The sequence below is a fragment of the Xyrauchen texanus genome, chromosome 40, assembly GCF_025860055.1.
Source record: "Xyrauchen texanus isolate HMW12.3.18 chromosome 40, RBS_HiC_50CHRs, whole genome shotgun sequence".
Lineage (NCBI taxonomy): Eukaryota > Metazoa > Chordata > Actinopteri > Cypriniformes > Catostomidae > Xyrauchen > Xyrauchen texanus.
This window is the reverse complement of record NC_068315.1, coordinates 26,578,823-26,591,841: the sequence shown is the minus strand read 5'-3', so window position 1 is coordinate 26,591,841 and position 13,019 is coordinate 26,578,823. Positions and strand designations below refer to the sequence as shown.

General features: G+C 37.0%; 1 pseudogene; it reads right to left on the bottom strand.

The window, feature by feature from the left end:
* Positions 1-2,184: 2,184 nt before the first annotated feature.
* Positions 2,185-7,648, bottom strand: LOC127633226 (carbonic anhydrase 4-like; annotated as a pseudogene).
* Between the last annotated feature and the right edge of the window lie 5,371 nt (positions 7,649-13,019).

Genomic DNA, 13,019 nt, shown 5'->3' with positions numbered 1-13,019 from the left:
CCCCAAGTTTGATTGTTAACCCTGACTCTTCCGATGAAGTAGGTGACCTGCATGAAGAAAACAAGAAGGCAAAAAGAAGGTCAAGAAAGGAAAAGAAAAAAGAAAAAAGTAAGAATTTGTATCTTATTCCAGCTCTGATTCATCTGTGTCCTCTTCACCCCACAAATCGAGGAATGGTCATAACAATCGTAATAACCAAGTCATCATTGTTATAATGGTGTCCTACAGTACTGGGGAAAAGTCTTAGAAACACTAAATTGTCAAGTGAGTATATTATCAAAAACAATGCATAAATAGTTTTGGCTTCTCAATTAACATCATAGAAAGCTAAATGAATATTTGGTGTAACCAACTTTGTATGTAATCCCCGACTCAATAATGATGAGATCAGGACCCAATGGGGGTCGTAACATATGTGGCAGTGAACTCTATGTGATTGATATTGTCACAACAGACGATAGTCATATTTGAGTTACTTACTCATCATGCACCTTTGTCCTCTCCCAGTGTTTCTACCAGAGCATGCAATACAAAGATATAAAAAGGTCCTGCAGTACTTGGAACAGGGAATTACCAAAACGCTGGCGTACCACAAGTGTGGGGTGGACCGCAAAACAATAGAAGATACTGCAGCAATAGCTGAGCTAGAGGCTTGTGAGGTTGAAGCCTACATGACCTTGTGCGAAACATTCCATAGAGGCCTGAAACTGTCACAGTTTGCAAACAATGCAAAGAAATGTGCATGAAGGAACCACCTCAAAGTGTCAATGAGCAAAAAAAAGACAAATGGCTCACTCATTGACCTTTGTCAAAAAAAAGAAGTAACTTGTGTTATACATGTGTGTGTCAGAGAAACATTGCCAAGGTTGAAGTTCAGACCTTATGAGTGCATACACATTTATTTTATTTCTGGATGTTTTATCTGTTGTTATGTGTGGTCTGTTTTTGGTCATTTGATGTAAAAGTTTTGATATTAAAACAATGCTTTCTTTGTGACAGTGTTCACCTTCGGTTTGTTTTGTATTGTGGAAATAAGATTACAAAAAAATATTGAAAACATGATATCAACACTTATTGCAATAAATTCCAATGTTCTTATAATTTGTTGTCTTGAAATGTGGAATTACAGTTCTGTACCAGATAATCATTCATTAATGGAGTTCCCTGTATTTTCACTTTAGAATACTGTTCCAGGTTGTAAGTTATTCCCTCATAATTGTATGGTAATTCTTTATTAATTATTCATGAGTTCCCTGTATTTTCCTTTCCCCTCAGTCATTGCCTTACATACAGGGATCATTTACCCAAACAAAGAGACACACACCATACTGTATTTAAATCATAAACCTATCTGAGGTAAATTGGCTAGGTATGGCTAGGCACTTAGAGTGGGGATGGGGTTCCATTCTGTAATTGATTTCTGGTAAAAGACCACACTCACAAAGCAATTGTCCATACAAACTTCTATTTACTGCAACACGACCATCGGCTCCGAAGAAAATTTCTGAATGAACTTGACGTATTTGCCTGTTTTTATACCCGTATGTCCTGGGGCGGGGTATGCAAATACTGTCTGCCTAATTCCCATTGGCCTTTTTTCATAGATCAGAGGCATATTCGGCACTCAAGAGAGACCCCTAGTGTCACTTCTTCCACACAACTTCGAAGTGAGCGACAGAAGGGGAACTAAAACACAAAGCAAATTACAAATCTATCGGACTCTAAAATCACAGGCTCAGTGAGCACAGTCTTGCCATCAAGAGAGGCAGACACAGAAAAACATGGTTACCCAGAGAAGAAAGGGTGTGTGCTCACTGTACGACAGGTGAGGTTAAGACAGAGGTGCACTTTCTCCTTCACTGCACAAAATGTAAAGATACAAGGGACACAGAGCAGCACTGGCTGCAAGATACATTTTAACGTGTCATAGCCTGAGAGACAGTGGGTGAATGTTTTATGTGTTTTACCCGCATGTGTCATGCCAATGTTCACCACAGTGACCCTTTGAATGGAATTGAATTGAGAGAGAGAGAGAGATGAAAGGGACACATGCCGTTATTACCCAGCAAACCTTTATTATTCCAGTTGGAATAACTTCAGTATGCCATGTCTGCCATAGCTTGTGAGAGTATTCAGCAGTCATATTATGTCAAATTGAGAGAAAAACTACAAAGGAATGTTCTCTGATATTCAATATTACACATATTATGTTTACAGTAACAACTTAAGCTTCATACACATAATCATACTGTCAAAACTACAGGGCTATGTTATGCTCACAGATAGATGTCTGTGCGTTTGCAAAATGTAGAACAGTTAAGTATCATCAGCTAATAACAGAACTTGTATAAAAGCGTGCACATTATTTACTAAATGAATAATGTGAATAATGAGAAACCGATTAAATCAGATTATAATGCTGTTAAAAGAACTAGTTCTTTTTAGTTTTGGGTGAACTATTCTTTAAAGAGTGGACTTTATTATTCTAATTTCAAACACTAGTTTTTATAGCCACAAACTGCAAAAGAGAAATATTGTGGTAATATATAAAGAAGTCAAAGTTCCTGCTGTCACAGTTCCTGCTGTCACAGTTCCTGCAGTCACAGTTCCTGCAGTCACAGTTCCTGCCACCTGTGATGTCACCACTCTGCTATTCAGAGACTGAACACCTCTGAAGTTGTTAGTAATCAGCATCTGTGGGCTTGTGCCATGGAAATGGACAGTTGATCTGAAGAGGCTGATCTGTTTGGAGAGAATTTAAAATAATCTTAGAATGTGAAGAATGTACCATTCTCACCCTAATATAAATGATTATTTTCTAATGTTAATCAAAGAGTTGCACTGACTTACCAACTCATGGCTGACTTTGATGGTGTCTTTAAACACAGTCCAGATCACAACTTCATTACAGCTGGGTGTGGTAAGGGAGCCTTGGTAACGGTAATATTTCGTTCTGTTCACATTTTCAAGCAGACTGTCCATTGTAATTTGGTGCATGATGTCTGATGTTGCTTGACCTAAATATATACCAGAGGGTGTAAGGAAACTACCCATCTCTCTTCAATTAATTTGAGGATGTTTGCAAAATTATGCAGGTGAAGGGATTATACATTATGCTAACGTTAGATGCAATTTACACCCCAGTGCAAATAGTGGCAAATATTATTTGCACCCCAAACTTGGTAGATTAATGGTAGATAGGGTAGACTGGGTACAGTTGAGACATAGGTATAGTTGAGGCACCTTAAATAACTTGCGTGCGCAGCAAGCACAAGTTGTGATTTTTGCTGTGCACATGCGTATTAGTGTCCTCTTTGATCGTGGGAAATTTGAACAATGGACGCATCTCCGATCCGAAGATATTGGCAAAAGTTTTTTTTCTAAGGTAAGATGTTCACTTCACCATGCACACTCCACAATGAATAGCTTATTATCCTTATGTGACTGTTAAATGTAACTGGTATAATCACAAACGTTATTCTGTGCCCTAAAAACGGGCATATTTCATGGTATTGTGTCATGCATGGTCATTGCAAAATCTAGAGAAATGCGCGAGGTGGCCATCAGGGTACAGCTGAGACACACTGTCTCAACTGTACCCACGATAGAGTTCTATTACGTCACACGCTGTTTAGTTGTTCAGTGTTATGATAACAGGTTAAATGTCATAATTAGCCAGCATAGGACACAAATGAAAATAAAATTGTATATTTGTGATATTTAAACTGTGTATTATTAATGAAAATATTTTCTAACATGAATGTTATAAGGATAACCTAGCATGTTGTCAAATAGGCAAGGTGGTAAAACGGGTACAGTTGATACACCATTTTTAAGATGTGTGCAGCAGTCACATAGTTAATTTAAAGAGAGAGAGAGTGTGTGTGTGTGGGGTTGTGTGTGTGTGTGCTATGCTGTTTATGTTGTGTATACATAGCCTGTATGAGGACTTTTTGTTTATGTTTTTGTTACACCTGTTGCAGGATGCCCCACAACAGAGCTAGGACAACGAATAGGGGAGTGCCAGGATACCTATTAGAGAGGGCCTCAAAAGAGGTAGAGGACACAAAATGCCTGGTGTGTGACGAATGGTTCTCAAGTTCACGGTCGGGAGAGAAATGGGTGTCCTGCTCTAGGTGCAGCATGTGGTCACACGTAGAGTGTACCCTTGGCGGAGACAGCTACACATGCCATCATTGTGAAAGTGACACCTGAATCAATTTTTTCCTTTGTTGGTTGTTTACTGTTACTTTTGACATTGTTATTATTAGTGTTGTTATTGGAATGTTTCCATTTGTACTGTTGCAATATCTGTTCATGAAATATCTTGTTCCTGTTTTATACATTTTAACCAGTGCTAATTTAAATAAAATGAATTAATTTAAATGGATGAATAAACAAACATGTTGCCCAAATAATTAACAGAGTATAGGGTCATCATTGCAGCAAGTTTATTGTGTTTATTAGTCCCACAGACACCTTACACCTAAACATAACCTTAACCCAGATAACACATGTACTGTACATCTTCAAGTTGTCTGTTTTAGTTTTTTTCATCTGGAAAGCATCACATTATAAGTAACATCTGCTAAAAATCCTTAAAAGATCAGATTAACAAACATTTTCACATTCAGTGTCTTACTGATATCCAAGAGGAAATGTTTCATAGAGGTATTACAGATGAGCAAACAATGTAAAAAAGACCATAGTTTTTTACATTGATTGACATCGGTACCTGAAAACGTAGTTGTGTTTGAACAAGTGGAACTCTAAGTGACAGTGCAAGTACAAGACGACATAATCAAAGTTTTAGTATTACTGAGTGCACCTTTAAGCATTCAAACTGTATGGGCAGTTGACAAAACCATTTCCTTACCTGCATTGGTGATGTTTGACAAGTAAGATGTTAAGATTTCCCAGCTTTTTGTTTTGCTTGTGTCATTGGTTCCCTAATGGTTAAATAAAGATACATTTATAATATGTATTTACTTAAGGGTTGCATTTCCCATCTCTGAATGTAATAAAGATGGCATTGCTTACCTCGATGAAGAAACCAAGAACAGCTAATCCTGTTGCGTCATTAGCATCTAAAGCCGCTTTAACACTCCTGTTGTACTTTGAATGAACGTTCACGATGTGCAGCTGAGAGACAGAATTAAAGTGACACAGTGAATGATTGATCACACATAAATTCAAACATTAAGTTATATTTTCCTATACTATTTATACCTCCATTGGGTATTGTTTGCCATCCACAGTGTGCTCAGAGCCAGGTCCGGAGCTGCCGTTACTCCCAGTGGAGATGGAAATTTACAGAGTTATAAAGACCAGGAAGATCACCTCCCTCCACTGCCATTGTATCACCATCCAGGTTGACCACCACTAAGAAGACCAATAATATTTTACTTACAAGTTCAACCACATACTATATCAACACTGAGGTTGAGCATCAGGCACTGTGTATCGCCAACATTTCTCAACTAGCGTCTACTTTTGTACTTTTCTGAGCATTACTGTGTTTAAAGGATGAAATGCTTTTGTTGCAGTATTCCTCACAGGTCTCTTTGAAAAATAAATAAATAAAGCATTAACTAAATAAATTAATGTAAATGTTGTGATAGCTTTATCACAGGTATGATCAATTAATTAATCTTTAACAAGACATAAACAACACAATAAGACAAATACAGTCACTTGTAATTAAAATACAAGTATTGAATTGTAAGCCAACCAGACTATATTTAGTAAGAAATAGCAAACCCTAAAAAAAATGCATTTGATCGGTGTGTCAAATAAATGCAGAAAACAACAATAAATTACATTTCCTGTTGGGCAGCACCCCTTACCAGAATGACCACTGTTTATAATTGACATAAAAGTTGCGTTGTCACCAAAACCAGTAAAGTTGAATGTGGTCAGTTTGGGATTTGCCTGAACATTTGCAGTCACAATATCAATGGGAGATTGCCTTGATCCATTGCAGAATAGTGAGACAATTTTGGGCCACTTGGTAACATCTATTACAAATGAACATAAAACCATAAAATTTACTTTTGCTCATGAAATTATACATAAGAGCATGCTGATACACTCAAACACCCATAATGTGGAATTCTAAAAGTAAATTGAGCAAGAATTTATTAATTTATTGTTTATGTATATGCGTATTTTAGGGTAAAACAAAAATAAATCATACTTACTGCAGGCTGGCTCATGATAGCACCATTCTGTTTAGGATAAAACTACAGTATTAAATGAACAGCTCACAAAAAAAAAAAAAAAAACATCCAATCATTTTCTCATAATTTATATATAAATATAAAGATAAAATATTGCCTAAATGATTTGCAATTTCAGTGTAAGATTTGTGAAAGCGTGAATCAAACAGCAAGTGTAAATTTTTGCATGTGCACAGAACGTTTTGTAAAGATGTAAATCAAATTGCAAGTGTCATCATTCCTACTCAATCTGCCCCGAGTGGCATTTGAATCCCGGTATGGGAGCCGGACATGCTAGAAAGGAGGCTATAAAAGCTGATTGCAGGTTGCAATGTTTTAGGTCATGTTTAGGCACAAAAACATTGCCAAAAGTGTAAGCATGAAAAAAGGATGTCAGAAGAATACAGATCATATTTACTTTGTGTTAATTTGAAGTTACAGATTCACAAAACATGAATTACACTTATGAAAAGCATTTAAGTATTGCTAAGATTTTTTTCTTACACTTGCATCTTGATTTACACATTCACAAAATGTTCTGTGCTCATGCAACTTATTTTTTTATTTGAGTTATGCTTTCAAATATCTTGCACAAATGCTTGTAACTTAATTTATGCTTTTACAAATCTTACTCTACACGTGCAAATCTTTAAGGTACTATTTTAACTTAATTTGACATATTTTTACAATACATTCTCTTCCCTGCCTAGTAGCTGGTGATATGCACGAATAATGCAAATCACCAACACATTCATAAACATTGATTAAACAGTTTAAACATTGATCTGTTTCTCAAACACACCTATTATATTTCTAATGAAAACATGTATTTAACCACTGGTGCTGAATAAATTACTTTTGTGCTGCATGTATGTGCTTTTTGCTGCTTCAAAGTTCTGGCCACTATTAAATTGCATAGAATTGACCTACAGAGCTGAGATATTCTTTTAAACCATTTTGATTGTTTTTAGCAGAAGAAAGATTTTTGTTTTTGTTTTTGTAGCCTATCTCTTTAACAAATAATCAAAGAATAATCTAGAATGTGACACCATTCCTTAAAAAGTTTTAGAGCCTTTAATATCTACTCGCTATTGCTAAAAAGAATAAATGAAAAGAAATAAAAGAAAAGGGGTCTATTGAGATTAAGTGATGCTGAGATTTATCTACTCACCCACTGTTGACTCTGCACTGTGAGCAGTGGGGCACAGAATGGCAGCAAGGCACGTTACCAGCAAGACAATCATCTAAATAATAATAATAATAATAATAAAAAAATCCTTACAATGAAGAACTATACATATACGAACATTGGGTACACATTTTGTATACAAACTAAATTTTAATTTCATTTAATTTGAAACGGATAAATGTCTTACCTTAGTTCTTGAAGAGACTGACCTGTCTGTGTGCAGTAATATTATGATGTGGCACCATTCCCGAATATTAATACTCTTGGCTGCTCACCTGTATGTGGGTGTGTCAACTGCATTTTTGTATGCGTCTGAATTGTTATTAGAGCGTTCACATGTCACCACCTCACTAGAAATCTTTTGTTTCAGATTCAGAAGATTACTTTAAAATGTACACTACCTGTCAAAAGTTTTGAAACACTTGCCTGAAAAGTTTCTCATGATCTTAAAAATCTTTTGATCTGAAAGTATGCTTAAATATTTGAAATTAGTTTGTAGACAAAAAATAAAATTGTGCCACCACATTAATTTATTTAATTACAAAACATTTTTATTAAAAAAACAAATTTTCTTTTTTTTTTTTAAATGGATGACCATTGGACCGAATAATTAAGAAAAAGCAGCCACTAAGTGCCCAGCATATAGATGGGAACTCCTTCAATACTGTTTAAAAAGCATCCCATGGTGATCCCTCAAGAAATTGGTTGAGAAAATGAGAGAATATTTCTGCAAATTCTAGGCAAAGTGACACACAAACACACAGTTTTTATTTATTTTGGATTTTTTTTTTTAGTCATCAACATAATTCCCTCTTCTTTTTCCTCATTAACTATTTTTCCATCCAAGGATTGTTTGCAAAAAAAGTTTTAGCACATCAAAATAAAGCTGATGGAAACGCAATATTTTTGTAAGCAATATTCAACATAATATTTTTCGTTTAACTCTAGTGCATAAACTCTATGTTGATACATCAAATGTCACGAAAAAATGGTTTGGAAACACTTTTTGTCAAGAAAATTTGCATTAACACAAAAATGTAGGTGACACATGAAAGAATTTACCTGTAAAATCTAGATGTGTTTTTGTTCATGTTTTGTTTATGTCCTTTATTTTGAAATGTTTTTCATGTTCCATGCCATGTTTTATTCCTGTTTCCTGGTCATGTGATCATCCTGTTTCCCTCCATGTTAATGTATCGTTGTTGGTGTACTTCGTTCCATGTTCAAGTTTATAGCCAAGTCTAGTTCATGTTCTACTTCATGGTCAAGCCAAGTTAAGTTTATGTCTAGTCATAGTTTATAGTCATGTTCATGTTTATGTTTCACGTTTATAGTTAGGGTTGTGGACTTCACTTATATAAATAAACTGCACTTGGGTTCTCGTCAAATCATCATCATCGTCTCTTCGTCATTGTCACTGCCAGCTACAAGCGTTACAGAATACTCGACCACCCATTATGGACCGAACGGATCAGCCTTTGCATCTACGTCAGGGAAATCAACCCCTTCAGGATTACGTGGAGGATTTTTGTGCTCTGGCAGGCCCAGTGGACTTTAACGAAGTTGCCCTCAAATAAATTTTTTGTTTTGGACTGATTGAGTCAGTCTGTTCCTTAATGCCTAGCGGGCACAGTCCCCTCGACCTGGCTCAATATATATCGACCTCGCCCTACAGATCACTGGTTCCATGTTCACTGTGGGGGAGGCGGACGTGAGGCGCCAGAGTTCCACATCGTGGCCGCCGCCGCGCCACAGTTCCACATCATGGCTGCCGCCACGCTATAGTTCCACGTCAAGGCCACCGCCACGCCAGAGTTCCACGTCATGGCCGCCGCCAAGCCAGAGTTTCAAGCCAGCGTCCCACGTCATTACCAATGAGCCCATGCCTGCCATGGCCAACGAGCCAACGTTGCCAGCCTCGTCTGTCCCAGAGCCTGTACCACCAACGTCGTCCTCACGGAGGAGGAGAAGGAGGAGGAGGAGGAGAAGGGATTTCATCTCTGAGTCTCAGTCCATGTCTGCGACCACAGAGGTCGCTTCCGAGTCTCAGCCCATGCCCACGACCACAAAGGTCACTCCCAAGACTCTGCCCAAGCCCACGACCACAGAGGTCGCTCCCGAGACTCTACCCATATTCACGACCACTGGGACCATCTCCGAGTCTCTGCCCATGTACATGACCATGGAGGTCGTTTCCCAGTTACCCACGGCTCCACCTTCCACGACCTTGCCCACGTCATGGCAGCCAAGCCAGAGTCAGCTCCAGGCCACGTTGCTGCCAAGCCTCAGCCTGCTCCATGCCAAGTCACAGTCACGCCTCAGCCTGCGCCATGCCATGTCACAGCCAATCCACAGTCTGCTCCATGCCATGTCACAACTGATCCTCAGTATGTCCCATGCCATGTCTTAGCTGAACCCCGGACTTCTCCTCCCCATGTTTCAGCTGAAACCCGGACGCTCCATATCATGTCACAAGCAAGCCTCTGCTCCACGGTCCAGGCCCGCCTCTGGTCCACGGTCCAGTCCCGCCTCTGCTCCATGGTCCAGGCCTGTCTCTGCTCCACGGTCCAGCCACCCCCCCTCCCCGCAACTCCATCATAGTGAAGTTTGTTATGTTTTGGGGCGTCGGGAGCCGCCCCTAGAGGGGGGATATGTAACATCTAGATGCGTTTTTGTTCATGTTTTGTTTATGTCCTTTATTTTTAAATGTTTTTCATGATCTATGTCATGTTTTGTTCCTGTTTCCTTGTCATGTGATCATCCTGTTTCCTTCCATGTTAATGTATCGTAGTTGGTGTACTTCGTTCCATGTTCAAGTTTATAGCCAAGTCTAGTTCATGTTCTACTTCATGGTCAAGCCAAGTTAAGTTTATGTCTAGTCATAGTTTATAGTCATGTTCATGTTTATGTTTCACGTTTATAGTTAGGGTTGTGGACTTCACTTATATAAATAAACTGCACTTGGGTTCTCGTCAAATCATCGTCATCGTCTCTTTGTCATTGCCATTGCCAGCTACAAGCGTTACATTACCCCAATCGTTAGCCTGTGTTTATCATGACGACAAGATATACATCCTTGAAAGCTAATTTATTGTACATGATTATGGATTGATCTTAATGGCATATTGATCAGATGTTGCAAACATGATCTCAAATCATGCACATTGACAAGTGCATGGAGAACAAATTAATGGCCACTGTTTGTGATTAATTTAATCATGGTAGAAATCCATTTATTTATTGAAGTTGCTTTTCCACACCATTCAACATAGACAGCAGTCACGGAATTAGCCCACAATACAAAAAACATGTAATTTCTATGCACAAAAGAAATACACAATACAAGGAGAAAAGCATCAGTGTGCTTTTTTGGAACACTAACATAGCCCAATTCTATAAAATTATTGTTAAAATTCCCTGTAATAAATTAAATAAATTACCAAACAAAAAAAATATATATAAATGCCTTTTCTTTACGGCTTCAGGGCAGATGCGACAAAGAGATTTTTTTAGGCATGATGTCATCACGCAAACAGTTTTTTTTTTTTATCGATAAAAGGCCATTTGAATGGAAACAGGCAAAAGACGGCAAATTCCGCAAAATTTGTTTTACGCATTTTCACTTGACGATGACAAAACAGTATGTGTGAACAAAAATGAGTGAATTGCATTTTCTTTCCTGTGTGCATTATTAACACAGCTGATTTCAATATGAAGGCATTTGACAACCTGAGGTCCATTTGAGAATATGACTTTAATTTATTTGTCTGTGTTAACTCTTTAAAAATCATGAATCTTGGATCAGAGAAATTTGAGTGAAGTTAAATTTCAATTTCTTAAGGACAATTATAAAATGTTCAGATGGCCGTGTTAACTGTTTTGAGAGCAGTGACCTGCGTTTGAAGAAATGTGTAAAATCGATTGAGGAAAAAATGTGATTTAAAAAGTATGCAACTACATGATTAGAGATACACATGAAACAAAAATACAAATTGGTACAAACATTTTTGTAGACTTACAAAAAGTAAGTCTTATTTGACACTTTTCATTCTTAACCCAGAAATGTTTTATCAACCTGTTAAGATGTAAAGTACATCCTCATTTCACAGAGTTAAAAATAAACTGTTTATATCAGTCATTGTTATTTTTCTTTAGAGGATGAGGAAAATCAACTTTTAACTGCCTCAGGGAAGACTCACAAATATTCAGATGATAAACCTGTTTGCTTTATTTTCAGATGCACTATTTTCATAGTCATCTTATGCGTCTTTCTTTTTTAACTAATCTAGACACTAAATAGTGGCTTCACATCCTCCGCTTGCTCAAAAACACACTGTAACTTGTGAGGTTAATAAACAAAATTCAGCACTGATTAATTAAATTATTCAAAAGTTTTAATTCCAGAAGGAAGTACTTACATTTGCCACTCATTAGTCATTACATGTACTGAATTATTTATGATCATTTACAGTCATGGGTCTTCTTTGGTATATGAGCTTAGCTCAAAGTCTAGATATTTAAGATAAAATATCTTTAAATAATATCCATAATGCAAATGTTTACCAACTCATCCAAATCAGATTGAGAGCATCAGAGGACAGCAATGTCCAACACAAATTTCAATTGGATTCACGTACGGGCTCTTGTCCGAGTGATCCATATAGACTGCACTAATCTTCAGGAAAATTTAAAATAATGTCATCAATGCATCGATTTCTGGTTGACCAAAACCAGCTCTCATCAAGGATATGATTGCATATGGCTCCATTTTGTCTTTAGTGTATTGTATATAGCCATTTCCAACAATTATTTTTGCATATTTGGTGGATCTCGCTCTCTCTCTCAAAAAAAAAAAAAAAAAGTCAAAAGAAAATAAAAAAGGAATGAATACTTATCAGTTACAGTAGCTATTATTAAGACATTTTTCTTTATCTAATTCTAAATAATGTTTACCTCTTTCATTTTACCAGCTTTACTCACAATAGTAGAGAGCACAGGGAATGGCTGAAAGAAGAGAAGGGGACATGATTGAAAAATGCGTCAGGTCATGTGCGCTAACTGCTGTGCCACACCTTCGACATTCCTTTCATTTTAAGAGATTGAATTTTTTTTTTTTTATTTATACAGGAGTGAAGGTTTCTGAAGGCACATTGTCCTGCTCTATAGACAACAATAAACAATGACTAATAAAACATCAACAACCAAGATGTATTGTTAAGACTTTGCACATCACAAAGATCCTTTTAAAGAATTTCTTTCCTGCACTGTCACAACATGGGGCTTTTTGTTTTTCTTCTTTTTTTTTTTAAGGTGTAAATCATGATTTCAGATCAGCACCAAGTCATTCGTTTTCTGAGTTACAATATCTATATAGCTGCGATCTAGATCTGCTTCAGTCTCTTGGCCCATGGACAAATGCATTGATGCATTGTCTCATGCATCAGATGACTGACAACATTTCCTGTTAACATCCTTCAATCTTACATAAGATCTTGTAAACATATGTATAATTTTTTAATTATCTTTATTTGAAGGCCTTTCTCAGCAAATATCGATTATGTGCGATTGTGATTAATTTGATCAATTATTCGGCTTGTCATGTAATTAATTAG